Source organism: Apus apus, chromosome 11 (assembly GCF_020740795.1).
Source record: "Apus apus isolate bApuApu2 chromosome 11, bApuApu2.pri.cur, whole genome shotgun sequence".
Taxonomy (NCBI): domain Eukaryota; kingdom Metazoa; phylum Chordata; class Aves; order Apodiformes; family Apodidae; genus Apus; species Apus apus.
In genome coordinates, this window is record NC_067292.1 from 8,970,723 (window position 1) to 8,986,474 (window position 15,752).

Sequence of the window (15,752 nt, forward strand, 5' to 3'; positions counted from 1 at the left end):
TGTGAGGGAGCAGACAAAGCCGCCACGCCGGCGAGCACTCAGCAGGTGCAGAAGTTGGCTCTGTGCTTCATCCTTTGTGCCTGCAAATCCCCAGTCACAGAGGACAGCTTTCCAAAGCCTGTCTTCTGGTCTTAGGTATAATTTAAATAACAATCGTTCCAGGAAAAAAAGATAAGCCATTAAAGCATTTCTACATTATTTAAGAAGGTCTAAGTAATGACATAAATTAAAACTGCTCAATGAGTTGAGACTTACAGTAAAATGTGTCACTTCAAGGAACCACACTTCTCTGCAGTCCCTGAAAGTTTAGCCTTTGGGCTCACACAACTGTGCTACATAACGAGCACATACCCGCCATCACACAGAAACAAAAGTCTGATCTTGTTAGCATGTACTCAGACATCTCTCCCCACTGTAGCAAAGCAGAGAAATGTCAGAGTCTGTGGAAACAGCACTTAGGAAACAGCAGAATTTCTATAATTTGGAAACTCAAATGGAGAAGTTGCTGGGATGGAGTTGCTTTTGTAGAAAGACTCGGGGACCTACAGGCTCAGTTTAAAAAGCCTTGTATGTGTTTCTCCAAAATCAAGATTATACTTCATCTTGTATGTGAAAAAGCATCTTTTGTCAAAGACTTAAACTAACAGCAGAATATTTTTTTTATTAAAAAAAAAAAAATCGGCAACAATGAAATCGTGGCACAACATTATCCCTGTCACCAAATCCTAACAATCATTTCATTGTAAGTAGGAGAAATAACTGTTTTCCCATCTTAGCTGTAAAGGACATACAGCTGATATGATCCAAACAATTGCAGGTAATATGCACAAAACGAAAAAAATATTATCTAGATTACTGAAGTGGCAACCTGCTGTAACACATTTACATAGTAGAACTTGTAGAAATAATAAATTATCTATTCGCTTAATACCATGTCCAGTCTATGAAAATTATACTTCACACCATCTTATTTACTACAGGAAAGAAGGTTAATGCAGGAGGACATGTTAAAGGTCATTTTCATTTTTTGAAATAATTAAATGTAGCACTTGCAGAATCCTTTTGAGGAGATTTGCAATAGAAAGTGCTTTTAAGTAACTCCACAGGTAACTGCATTAAAATAAATCCTCAAACAGTAGAGATTTAATGAAGAACTTGGAACAAAAGAGCAGCCTCCATCTGAGAGAGGGCAGTATTTTCTTAGCCCAGGTTTTTAAACTTTTCAAGCCAGCAGTGTCCACTGCACACCATTTTGTTCTGTGGCTCTTGTAAGCACAGCAAAAGAATCTTCTTGTAACTAGATTAATTCCAGATTTTCGTATTGGAACAAACTTTTAATGGACTGGAAGTACTACACAGTCAGGACTGTCATTTCACCCAGATCTCTCAATGTTACCAAAAAAACTGAAGAGAGGAATCCTGTATTTTTATCAGCAGTTATATGTGGCAGGAATTACTGTGGTTGTACCACGTGTAGGAAGCACAGGACTGGCAAGCATATTTTCCCTAAATGAGGTTATAAAAGAAGCCATGGGATGTGTCAAAATTGTTGGGTACATAAACTCCAGCTTCATAATATTTTGGTCTTTGTTGGTGCTAACAGCTACAGGGATGCTGCCCTGTTGAATTCACGAGGTGACATTTACTGAAACAGTGACAAGCTTATAAACACTGCCTACCTGGTCTCCAGTTTCTGCTACATCAGCCTCAAGATGCACCACAAGGACAACATGAGCCCTAATAAACTACTGTTTAGCACTTACTGGGCATCAGCACCCAGCAAAGAGATTAACTAAAAAACAACTTTCAATAGCAGTGGTGGACTTGGTTCAACTTTGTAGATTTTATAATTCTGACAATTTATCACTTTTCAGACAGGAAAAAAATCCTGCAACAGAGATCACTTCTGTTTATTTATCTCTGGTTGCTGTTCACAACCATTCCACTTGTTTCTATATAAGGGTCATGAAAACCCAAATGGGAAAGCCAAAGAGATGAGAGCTTTCACCATGTTCTTTAAACATCCTTAACCCGATAGCTGGAAGTGGTGGAGCCATTAAATCAATAACTGCTGCCTGCTCATTAATCTTTAAACCTACATTTCTACCTGTGAGAAGCAGTCAGCATTTCTAACCATGCCCACAGTCTCTCTTGGGTCACAATAACCCTCCACAGGGGTTAGAGAGATGCTGCTGAAGGACTGCTGCTGGCACAAATCACTGTGGCACAAACATCAGAAATATTTTTCTGCTGAACTCTGCTGTCATCTGCGTGGCTGTATTTTTTACCCTTAGACACATTACAAGCATAATGGAGAACATATAATTGAATGCACAATGATTATAGATATTTATATGCATCCTGCTAGTGAGATATCATGCCTATAATTCACATGGGGTAAAGTCAACAAAAATATTAAGATCTTCCTACCACTGCCGTTTATAATCCAATGGGAATCCATTACATTTTTATTCCTCATGTTACAAGAGGCAATTTATGACTGCCTGTGTATTACATTATGTTTCAGAGGTGATGATAATGTAAGAGCAGCCCGACCTCAAAATGGAGCAACCAATTCAAGTGAAATGTCATTTCACAAAAAGTATATTTGATTTCTTACAGAAGTAAGTAACTACAGGTAAAGCTTTTTAAATTTTAGTAATGGCATTCATTTTAGAATTATTTTTTTTGTCAGAATAATCTCTTTCTGGGGTAATTTAATTTTCCCTTCAGAAGCAGAGGTATGGTTTGATTTGATTTTTAGTATCACAACCAAACTACAAATTCAGCCTATTTCAAAAGCTTTAAAACAGCCCATTCTCTATTCCTTCAGTCTAGTTATTCCCAAGCCATTTTGTGATGAATAGCAAGCTGCTCCCAGCCCAAATGGAGATTTCTTGACCACTACTATTTATCCATCTCCTAATTGCATTCTGAGACATAGGCTATTGGTGCACTTACAATCACTTAAGAGTTACTGTGCTGGCATCACTAAAAGAGGCAGAGAATTAGTGTCAGATCACTGTAATGTCTCACACTACAACATGGGATTCAATGGGTTACAGTCATGCTTAGTCTCTTCAACTTTCAAATGATGTAGCATTTGTGATAAGAACTATTCTGTGTCCTCCTCAGAAGCAGCGTGCCACTCCTGAATGTGAGACGCAATATGAATATTCCTTTATTTTGCTGGATTTCTAAGGATAAGAGTTCTATTACATGAATTTGGTTTCTTAACAGCAATATAATTTTGTTCCTACCTTTGCAAACCTACCAAATTTTAATTTTCAGATTCTTAGTTTTCCAATATTAAGGACAGATGGTTACAGTTTTTTAAAAGTTTTAAATTCTGATCTCTGTTGAAGGGCTGCCCTTCTGTGGGCATAAGTATTTCAGAACAGATTCGTAAAAATTGACAGCAAGCTAAACTTTATGCATTTTGACCTCACTAAGGGTTCAGTTTCACCTGCAGTAGAGCCATTTATATTAGTATGATGTGTTACACAAATATAGCTGAAGTCAAATTACACTTAATAAGCTAGATTATATTTTAAAAAGATGAAATAATGACTATATTATTAAATGTGCCACTTATCTGTCACATTAACAGTAAATTTATTAGCAAAGATGACAGAGCTACAGTGATTTAGCAGTTACCAATCCAGATCATTAGAACTCTATGAGTAACACCAGCGAACAGCATTATGGAACCAATTAATATCTTTTCTTATATGGAAAACTAGTCTCTTGAAATTCCTGAAGAGTCTCCACTAAATGGGACCAGTTATAAGGCTACGCAAGCCCAGCCAAGGTATCAGACTGTGGATCTAGCAAACATAAAACACTACTCCAAGTTCCAGGTTTTAGCAGGATACCTCTTGACATGACTTCTGTGCAACAGCTGAGTGATCTGCTGGCTGTGTTACTCTTGCACTGCCTAAAGACAGATAAGACCTTCCAGCATCAGACAGGAATTCCTCCTTAAACTCACCTGTACAAGCAGGAGTGAACTGCCTTCTGTCAGAGCACTTGCCTGAACCAACTCAGTGAGGACCATGAAGGTGCAGGTGAGCAGAAAGGGCAGAACAAGAGGTCAAAGTAGCTCAGACTTGGATCAGTTTAAGCTGCCAAGCAGCTGAATACCTTGAGTGGGAACAGCTGAGGACTGGTTTCAGCTTCCACACAGCCCCCTGCAGCTGTTGTCTGCAAGTACAGATATGCTGGATTTTCACACCAAAATGTTAAGGAATAAGCTGTCTGAATTTTATTTTTCCTATGTAAATTATTTTCCTTTATAAAGCTTCTAGTCTAAATTTAACTTAAGTAATATTTATATCTGAATTCAAATATATACATATTAAACTGTAATTTAAAATCAATATATTAACAAATTTTTTTCTTTTTAAATATTTCCTTGTTGGAAACAGAAAAATGAGTTTGTTTGCTTGTTGCATTCAGTGACTGATCAACTTTATTTGCATGTCTTGCCTTTTAGTACCTGAAGGTCTTAAGCTGATCTGCACTGTTTTGTATGTCAGTATCATTTATTATATCCTTTAACTCGCTACATTTAAAAAAGCCAAGAGCTGAAAATTCAAAAAAATAAGCTAAAAGTTCAGGACAGCAAATTATTTAAAAACAGGAGTCAAAATACATCCTGTGCTACTTTCTCATCTTTTCAGAACACCTTCATAACGCTTAGGTTTACCTGTGCAGTTCAGCAGCAACAGACCTATGTGGGATGTGTTCAATTTTTAAATTTCTTTTCTAATGAAGGATAATCTACAAATTCTAAAATTTGTAATTTATTTATTTTTTCTGTAACTGAGTAAGACTAGTTTCAGTACAAACCAGGGCAAATTATAGGACTGTGTCTGCCTAAGAATTAAGTATGTTTTTACTGTTACAGCAGTGTGATGCAATGTCCAAAAAGGAAAGGCAGGCTGCTAAGCAAAAATGATTAAGAGATTCTTATCAAGGCTTTGAAAATGTTTGGTTTAACTACTTTGGTTCTGTAAACATTTTGTCATTTCACAGAAACATCTCTGCTAGTAGAAGGGGAAGAAAATCTTGATTTTGTTAGATTTTCAGTGATGCATTTCAGGCCTTCACCTATCAGGTGGATTTTTTAAGACATCATCCTGACTACACAACATTTCATACTGAAACAGTGCTTTCTTCTTTTCGTATTAAGTGAGCTTCATGTTGGACAAAGGTGCCAATTTATCTCTCACAGTCTAATGCTTGAACTTCGAGCTTCTGAATGTTTCAGGAATGTCAGGCTCAAGCTCTCTTCACTCATCAAGGATAACCAAAATTGCCCAAATAGCCTTAGACAACAACTTGAGTTCCACCACGCCCTATTCATTTCTTAATTCTTTGAAAAGGCTGCCAATACAGGCTGAGCAGATACTACACAGCCCACATACTTGAAACCATTATTTCCTTGGGCACTGAACATTGTTCCTTAGCCACATGCTAGAACAAGTGAAAAGCTCCATGGTCCATTACAAACATGCTGAGCTATCTGATCATTCGGATTAGAAAGCCTCCAAAGATTATATGTGAAGACACACTGGCTTCCAATTAGCTGCTCTCGACTGTATGAATTTGTGCTTGGTGAGCTCTATGAAAATCTTTCTCAACAGAAGCTGAAACCCTTGTTGCTATCTTTAGTACCGATCTACCCCAATAATAAGTTTCATGGCCACTATGGTCCGCTCTGAAATTTAGTAGCCTCTGGCCACAGACAACCAACTGCTAGGTAACCTTAAGTGTTATCCTCTCAGGGTTAAAAAAGTGTGTTTAAGATTGCTTTGGCTTTCAGTTCTCATTCTTGCATCCTTCCTGAACTCCCAGCTTCCCAGGAGAGTCTGCCTGGTGATGGATACAATGTGTTTTTCCTCTTGTTCTTAAAAGTTGATTCATTCATCACACTAGGTGGGTTACATGTTTTTAACACTGAAATGAGAGCTGGCCAGAATAAAACAGCACAAATGAAAGATAAAACTGTGGTGAAAACAGACCTGGGCTAGTATTGAGAAAGAAGCAAGAGAAATGCACAAAACCCTCTCCTACCAAGCATGAGACCCTGTATCAAGCAGCTCCCTCTCAAAAACTCTGTAAGTCTCAACTGATGTTCTAATTATCATGATGCATTACAGATTATTAATATTAACAAAAAAAAACTCACACTTTTTCCTCATATTTGAGGCCTATTGAGGGAAGGCACCCGGAAAGAAAACTGCTTCACATGCAGCTGGGATTAGTATTGTCTACATAATGAACCCAACTTCATAGACAGGAATTATTACAAGTATTTTCCACATAACTTTTTAATAGATGATTACTTTTCTTTTCTCCACATATATTTTATGCTTCATGGTGTCTACACTCATCCTCTTAAGTCTCCCATAGAACTGCCAAAGAAGATATTTCAGAAAATACCAACCAGCTTTTGCTACAACTGAGGTTGTACATGTCATTATGTGTCTCACCATTTACTTTTCGTATTACAGCCAAAAGAAATAGGATGTAATTAACACACATCAAATAAGAAAACTACTCATAAGATTACTGAGAAATTTCCTTTTAAAATCAGAGGGAATTAATAGCAGGGTTTGCCTTTGCACTGTTCAGATATTCAGAATTTCTAAGAAGTGCTGAGTCACAGAAGATTTGACTATTGGAGTATAGCTATGACTTTGGGACAGGGCACAAAACTGGGAATACAGGTTTCATCTACAGGGGTAGGTGCTACAGCATTGTGTATACATAAGCAAGTCAACTGTTTGAAAACTCCAGTTGCTTATACATGCAAAATGCCAGAACACATTTTGTATTCAGAGCCAAAAGCACCATTTCACTATTGGCACAAAAATTTAAATGCTCAAGATGAAATCTTTCTACTGCTGTTGATTTTCATGTATCACTAATTTACATTATCTGTTATTTAATCTACCAATGCTATCATTGATTTTCATGGGCCAATGCTAATGATATATTTTTTAAAGCTGTCCTTAGATACATAAAAAAAAGGCAGACAGATGTCATAACCACAGAAGAGATAGTAACAGAGGAGATGATGTATGTGTGCTTAACTCAGATCAGCATGCAAGGTGATTACCGTATCTTGGGTTACAACAGCTCTTCAGGAAGGGATTTCAGATGTAGGCAATGTTAAGACACAGCCCTTATCTATTGTAGGAAGCTGATATATGCAGCAAAGGGTGTATGTTTTATTTTTAACACAGGATTCTTCTTTTTTCCCTCCTTCAGGATCTCCCATTTCAAAAATTTATTAGCATTAAATTACTATACCAACAGAAAAAAATAATTTCTTTTCCTTAAATTTTGCTTTGTTTCCCCAATAGCCAGTTTCTAGTTTCTACACTTAAAGTGTACAGGTTTAAAACTTCACAACAGTCTATACCTTATTGTAGCTAAAGTCCAAACACAATGTGCTTCCTGTCTCAAGCTTTGTTATACAACGGAAATCCTTTCGTTGGAAGCATAGATGGGTCAAAACAAACCAGAACTACTGTATTCAGAAAGAAAAAAGTGTTCCCATTCCTACAGATTATTCTATCCAAAGTGTATCTGACAGCATTTACAGGCATGCAGATTGCATCTTCCCCTTGCACCACGATACTTGTCTTTAACCGAATGCCTTAAAAAACCTGAGAAATTAGTTGCTTATTTTCTCTTCAGTAACAATCTCCTCTGGTGACCAAGGAGGGGGTACTTTTTGTAAGTCATGCAATAAGTAAGCACATGCAGCCTCAGTAGAAGCTCTTATATTTACACCGGTATAATTGTCAGAGATCAATTCTACTCCACTAGTGTAAACTGACTCGTCTTTAAAAAACTTAGTTTGTTACAAGCTTTCATTTAGTGTATTAAATATCTCAGCCTGCTTCTAAATACAGCACCACTGTCAAATCATTCTCAGGTATCCATTATTTTAGTCTGAATTTTACCTCTCTTTTAAAAAAATCTTCTTTTTGTAATGATAACAGTAACACCTTTTTGTTTTTCCCCCTCCAGGTAAGACAGGATAGAAAACCCCGGCTGTTACAGTCAGAGAGTGCTTATGTGAAACAAATACTCTGTGACACACCGATGTACTTCCCTGTTTTAGCACTAGCCAAGCTGTCCCGTGCTGGACTAAAGGCGTCGTCTCTTCCCCGCAGTGAAATCCTGCGCAGGCAGGACTCCCTCCCACAGGAACTGCAAGGCTCTCTCCAGAGCCACACCACACACATTTTCTCCCCCCACCCAGATGGAAGCTACCAAAGAGCATCACCGCAGCCAACAGCACATTCCAGCCAGTTGAGTCACTGCATTTCACTGCCATTGGGCTAGGTACCTTTTTGTTTCCAAATCTGCTAGTATTTAGTGCTCACATTTCAGCACACTTGGACACTCATTTCTTCGTGCAGCCTTAGCTTTGATAAGGCTCCACAGGGATGACTAGAAATGGCTCCTATTTCATCCATTCTCTTAAACCAACTTTTCTGAAGCTTTAAAGGAAACACGTAGAAGGCATTTCTCATTGTGCTGCTGTACACCTGCAGATGGTGGCCAAGGTCAAGGGAGGAAACAACAAGATTCTTCAAGAAAACCAGCTTCTTTGTCATCTGAACATGGGCAGGAAACACTGGAAGTGTCCTGAGAAAGTTTTTCTAATGAGATCTTAGCCCAGCGTTGCAGAAGCCAAATACAGATGATAATTGTAGGTCCTTTCCAATTTAAATAGGCTATCCTATTCTATACAGCTTTGAGGATTAAATGCACTAATATTTGGCTGTTTCAGCGCAATACTCAAGCAGGCCAGGTCTTCACATTCACAGATGTTTCTGTGCTTCAGAGCACAGAAACAGCCACAAAACTCTGGTCTGAGGGGAGAGCAGGGTCAAGGCCTGGGTCAGCCCCACTTCAGCTGAACTGCCCCACCTGCCAAAGAAGGACATGGATTAAGGATCTATTGCTCTGGTTTCATGTTGGGCAGCCTTCAGAGGAGGCTGAGAGTTGCTCTGTAATGCAAATAATATTAATTACCAGCCATTTTATTTCATAGATACTTGGAGCACATTTTAAATTATTGTGCTTAGTGTGAAAATAATACATAAAAGGTGTTTCTTCCTGAAAATCAAGTGGTTTAAAATCATGCTTTCTCTTCAAAACAAATGTTTATAAAGTTAAATCAGCAATAATTTTCTGCTGCATTTAACTGGTGACATGCCAAAATAGCTGGAAATGTACTTGCAGTAATTCATGAACATTTATCTTTCTTGTTGTTCATTGCAAATATATCTTTACACAGTAAGTTAATTTAGCAGCATATTTCATCAGAGGCATGCCCAGGAAGACAGAACCTAATAGAAGTGTTCGTGTACAACCTTTGCAAACTAGCAAGATCATTCATTTTTCTATTTCTCCGAATTTCCAAATTAATGTAAATCCTGAAAAGTCAAAGCAAGGATTTAACAGTCTTAAATTTTCTATGGCGCTTTTAAATATATATATTCCCTCCTCCGAGATTCTGTTTGGATGCTAGTAGCCAACTCTTACTCTTTTAATCTCCATTAAAGTGCACAGGGATGGGCACAGCACAACCATTTGCATGTTCAACATGAACTATCAGCAAAAGAAAATTGTCCAGGGCAGATATATTTCAGCATGAATCATTAATTCCTAAAGCTTGAGTCTTTTCATTATTCATTACACATTTTTCATCCTGCATTATTCCCTCAGTTAGCAGAGTTGCAATGAGACACTCATAGCTTACAAGTGTTAGAATGTAGCTAGGTAGACTATTCCCATGCCTCAGCTCTATCAAATTGAGCAATTCACAAGTTACCAGAAGATTAAAAATTACTTTCCTACTGCACTGCAAAGATTTCAGTCACTGAAATTAGCTAGTTTGTAGACCAGACCCTTCAACCTCCATGACTAGCCTCCCTGACTATTTGCAGGGTACATCTTCATTCCAAAATTACAAACAAGAAAACCCAAACACAAATCTTTGGATTGCCAAAGATTTGCACTGTTCCTATGCTGTTGGAAGCTAGAAACTTATTTATGCAATTATAAATATATTTCTTTCATTAGGAATAAAATGCTATTTTATCAGTTCTAGGGAAAGACTGAAACTTTATATTCCACACTCCACTGCAGTGGCTAAATTCAAACGAGTGCAAATCACAGCAGCTTCACAGCAGAGGAGACAACATCGCAGCAGAGAATGGCCTCCAGTGTTTAAATAAAGTAAAATACTAGCTGCTGTTGCCTCCACACGGACGGCTCTGTTTCAGCTGGTTGGGGAAAAAATCTATACTGACTGATTTCCAAGCCATTAGGAGTTCTTACACATATACTCACGAGCTAAAAGAGGCACAATGCAGACTGCAGAACAGGAACAATACATGGGGGACTGTCAGTGATACACTTAAACCATCTGCATTTGCACAGTATTTGGCAGCAAAACCAAGTATAAAGCAGCCTAGGTCTGGGGGTATCATAAAGGGAGTGCATATAAATGAGTAAAAGTCACTGAACCAATTTAGAAGGCATTAGTGCATTGGCTCCCAGACTTCAACCCCTCAGCAAGAATTCTTTCAGAGCAGCTCCCTCCACCCTCCTTTTGGCAAACGCTCAGACACGCTCAGCCCAGCAGACAGATCCACGAACGGCTTTTATAGAAAGCACATGTACCCCCTTCCCTTTTCCCATGTGCTATTTTAAGAAAACAAAACCCCAGTCTGAAATCTTGTGCCCTTTGGAAAAGGGTGGCAGCAATCTGAGACTCGGGTCCATCCCATCTCTGTTGCAGAAGCCTGTGGAGTCTCACGCACCGTCTGTAGGGTGCAGCAGAGCCTGGACCCCACGCCTGGCACTTCTCCTTCCCTCCACAGGCACCTCACACATCGATAGCAGGGTGTGGGTCTCGCAGCCTCCCTCCCACTCCATGAAACCATACGGCAGAGAGATCTGGCTGGCCCCAACTGTGATCTGCCAACCAGCTGGGGCTGGCACGCCGTGCTCCGAGGGGAGCCGTGGCTGCACAGCGGCGGGACAGCGTGTGAATGCGTGTGCCTTAACAGGGCACCGCGGAGCACTGCTGGGAGCTGCTCCACGCACAGCAGCAGAGCACTCCTGTCCATCCCTGAGTGACCAATCTGGGGGAAGGGAAGGCTGATCCATGACCTGGGACAGGAGATGCTAATGTCAATGGCTTTACTTCATGCATGGAGAGTAAACCACTGGAGTGCCCTCCCCCCCCCCCCCCAGATCAATGTAAAAAGATAAAAGGAAAATCTAGAGACTTCAAGGGGCATGAAGGAAAGCATTTAAGATATGGGTCATCTCATGTCCTGTAAACACCCAGTGCAGCAGCTTCAGCAGCTTCCCTTCCAGGAACTTGTTTATCCAGAGATTCATCTGGCACAGAACAAAGCACTAGTGACACACATCCCTTCTCTGGCAAGCTTAGAAGTGGACATGGTGCATCAGCATCAGAAAAGACACTGAGGTGAATGGCAACCCAGCGCTGCCCTGAAAGCAACCCCAAGTCTGTGACCTACTCTTTGTTGAACCCTACTCTTTTCACCCCAATACTATAAAATCTTACAGTCAAGATAAAAACCCCTTCTGCGCTCAGTTAGCCCTACAAATCCCAGCATCACAGAACTATTTCTGTGCTGCAGCTCTAGTGATGACATCTCTCCAATGTCTGGAATGTGTATTTGGTATATAGTTTGCTGTTCAAGCAGTAATCTGACTTTTTATCTCTCCTGAGGCTCTCACAGAACAGTAAGAGGCAGAACAAAAAAAAAAAGTTTCAGTCTTTTCTGAAAGAAAAATCAACATTGCTTCAATCTCTGTTAAAGTTTATCTGAAATCTTTTTCTGTTTTAGAGTAGATGTTTAGACTGGATGTTCAACTTCAGAACAAGTCAAACATCCAGTCTTGCTGAGTGAAGGGACTGAGATCCACTACCCTTGGTCACCCCACCACTAAAGTCAGGAGCTTGCAGTCAAGTGTTTCATCTGGCAACTTCTGGTCCATTATGGGGGATAATGTCATATGAAAGGCAGTATCAGGTTGGGCATATCAGTTATTTAAATACTGTAGGAAGTAAAGAGGAAGCCATATCCCTACTTGTCTCCAGCTCCCTGCTCCTGATATGCAGCATCCCTCCCAGAGCAAGGAATCCCAGCATGCAGTCAGGACACGAGCAGTGTCTGGAGGAACACAAGACAGGGCTCAAACAGACAGAAGCCTCCCCAGTTCCTCCTGTCCTCCCTCAACAGCTTCATACCTCTACCTCTCCATCACCTACTGCAGACTCTGGCTCTGCTTATTTTTTTAATTAATGGCATAGACATAAAGAGTGCTTGCATCTAAAGTTAGGATGGATGTTATCCCTCTCAATTCAGACCTGGCATAACAGAGAGAAACTCTCCTACACCAAAATATGAACCTCCCCTTTTTACACCACCAGTCAGAGGTGAAAGATGGGCTGCTTCTACAATCATCAGTGTTAATGAAGGAAAGGTAGAGATTTTCATCTTTTTAAGTGGGAGAAGAAGAGATGTTGTGTTGTTTTGGGTTTGTAATTTAAGGGACATTTTAATTAAAGCATCTGTGTTCTTTGGCTGAAAAGGTTTCACCAAAATCAAGACTGTTTATCAGAATTATCTCCAGAAATTTTTTTATCAGATTCACACCCCTGCATTAGACTTGCTCCCCAAACTCAAATCACATATCAAGGTTAGTGTGCATGAGTTAGCTTGCAGGCTTGCTTGTTAAAATCCCTGTGGATTGCATTTTTAATCAACAAATCAAAGGGATTAATGATTCCTATCTTTCAGCTCAATGGTGAGGCAGTTTCACTTTACAGCTTCCGCTCAGACTGCTACTAAGAGTTTTCACACAACATAGGTGCATTTTCTATCTATTTTTTCCTGTCATTTCCAAACAAGGAAACAAAATCATTTGGGATCACTCCCTGATGAACATTTTAGATGCAAATCCTGCAGTCATTAGTCTTTATGTAGCCAGAGGTCTCATATTTGATGAGAGATTTGCCTGATTACAGAGCATAGGATTTAACCTTCCATGAATGATACAGTTTAATGAAACGCATATGGTGCAGCCACAGCAGTACTCTGGAAAACTTTCAGAAAAATGCTATCTCATGTCCCCAGCAAACATGCAATTCCACCAGCTTCAACTAAAATTCCTCAGAGCTTTTTAAATACACCTTATACTAAAAAAACTCCAGAGCATTCTTTTGTTTAACAAACCTGACAAAAGGAAGCAGAGTCAGACTTGATCCAGGATATGGTCCTCAATCTGTGACAAAAAGGAAAACAGTTTCCAAGTGGAAATTACTAAGAGCACTGCACTGGCCTGATTAAAAGTCCCAGAAATAAAAACACAACATTCCGTGGTGATTAAGCTTTCCACATGGAGCAGTAATTGTTATTTTTTAAACTTTAAGTAATGTTTCTTCCAGAGGGGCTTCAGACAACAGGCAGATACAAAATGGGAGAGATTTACAATTATTATCTGAGGTGTTCAGAATTAGCATTTGGGGTTTATTTTTTAACCAAAGGAAAGCTCATGCTTTGCCCTACCATAATTCTTAGCTGGTCATGAAAACACTAACACAAGTATTACCGCTGTGACTGAATTTCAAATCTTGGCAGCCTTTCATTTGCACAGCGCATGTAGCATGCTGATTTTAGCAAGACAGACTACTAGGTCTAACCTTTATAAACTGTTACATTCTTGAGCTGTACTGCCAAGTGTACAGCCCTTCTCCAGGGAGACTCCAATACTAGGATGATTGCTTTTAAGAAGCATCATTAGTTGCACCTGGGCCAAGAGCTGTCTTTGGTGTTGCTGACTGTGATTATTTAAAGGGGCTTATTTATCATATAGAATTTCACCATAACTAGAAATACTTGCAAAGAAAAAATCCATGCTCACTCAGTGAAAGGTATGGGTTGTTTTATCAGCTTCACTGGAATTTATGCTGGTTAGGAAAGCAATGAACTTTTTCCTACAACTATGGTTTTCATTAATTCTTTGAGGAGAACTTCACAGATCATTGATCAGATGGGAGAGCAAACAAGCACTACAGTGAAAAACTGAAACAAGATATAACCAAAAGCTACTATTGAGAGTCAACCTGCTTTGCTAGCCATGCAGAAAGTAATGAAATTGGAGTTTCAGATCACCTGAATAACCTCCTCAGCAACAGATAAAGTATAATTTTGAAGAAAGATGCAAGGTTTAATCTCACATTTATTCCATGCAGTTATCAATTCCATTAACTTATCCTAACCCACTCACGTGTATCTGTGCATGGTGAGAGCAGTCAAATACAATAGATTTAACAGAGTAAATGAGGGCTTTGTTTCTGCCCATTTTAACACATTATTCAGTTCAGCAGGAGCAACAGTTAGTAGATTCCCAGAAATGTTAAATTCAAACTATGTACAAGCACCTTCAAAGCACTGAGCTTCATAGAATCATAGAATCGTTTAGGTTGGAAAAGACCTTTAAGATCAAGTCCAACCTTTAACCCACCTCTACTGTGTCCATCCTTACACCATATCCCCAAGCACTGTATCTGTATGACTTTTAAACGCATCCAGGGATGGTGACTCACCACCTCTTTGGGCAGCCTGTTCCAATGCCTCACAACCTTTTCAGAGACAAAAATTTTCCTAATGTCCAGCCTAAACCTCCCCTGCTGTAGCTTTCGGCTGTTCCCTCACGTCCTATCACTATTTACTTGTGAGAAGAGACTAGCACCTTTCTCTCTACAATGTCCTTTCAGGCAGTTGTAGAGGGCAATAATGTCTCCCCTCAGCCTCCTTTTCTATAGACTAAACAGCTCCAGTTTCCTCAGATGCTCCTCGTAAGACTTGTTCTCAAGGCCCTTCACCAGCCTAGTTTCTCCTCTCTGCACCAGCTCCAGTACCTTGATGTCTGTCTTGTATTGAGGTGCCCAAAACTGAACACAGTACTGGAGGTGGGGCCCCACCAAAGCTGAGTACAGGCAGACAGCTTTACCCCCTATATCCAAGAAAGAAAAGAGTATTTTAAATTTAACTAGAATAAGTAGTCTGGAAGATTGCTTAGACACCAGCATTTAAATAACACAGGCTGACATTATAAAGTTTCATAGAAAGAGATGATGATCTGAACCAGATACATATAAACCCAGGTGCCACAAAATAGCAGATAATAAACATCTGGGGAAAAAAAGCAAATGATCCAGTAGGAACAGCTGGATATAACATGGAAGAAAACTTGTACTGCCATGCTGAACAGACGAACAAAAAAGGCCCAGTGTCATTTGGAAAAAGGAAAGGCAGGTGAACACTGTGAAATGCCAAGTAAACAATTATCTCTCCTTTTACTTGTGCCACCACCTCCATGCGTGAGTCACACAGAGTAGTAGAAAGCTGTTACATGCTAAGGACCAGCATCAGAACGAGGGGAAACAGGTACAAGTTGAAACATAGGAGGTTCCATTTAAATACGAGGAAAAACTTCTGTACAGTGAGGGTGATGGAGCACTGGAACAGGGAGTTTGTGGAGTCTCCATCTCTGGAGATATTCAAAACCTGCCTGGATGCAGTCCTGTGTAAAGTGCTCAAGTTTATCCTAGTTCAGTGGGAGAGTTGAACTAGATGATCTCTAGAGGTCCCTTCCAACTCTAACAATTTTGT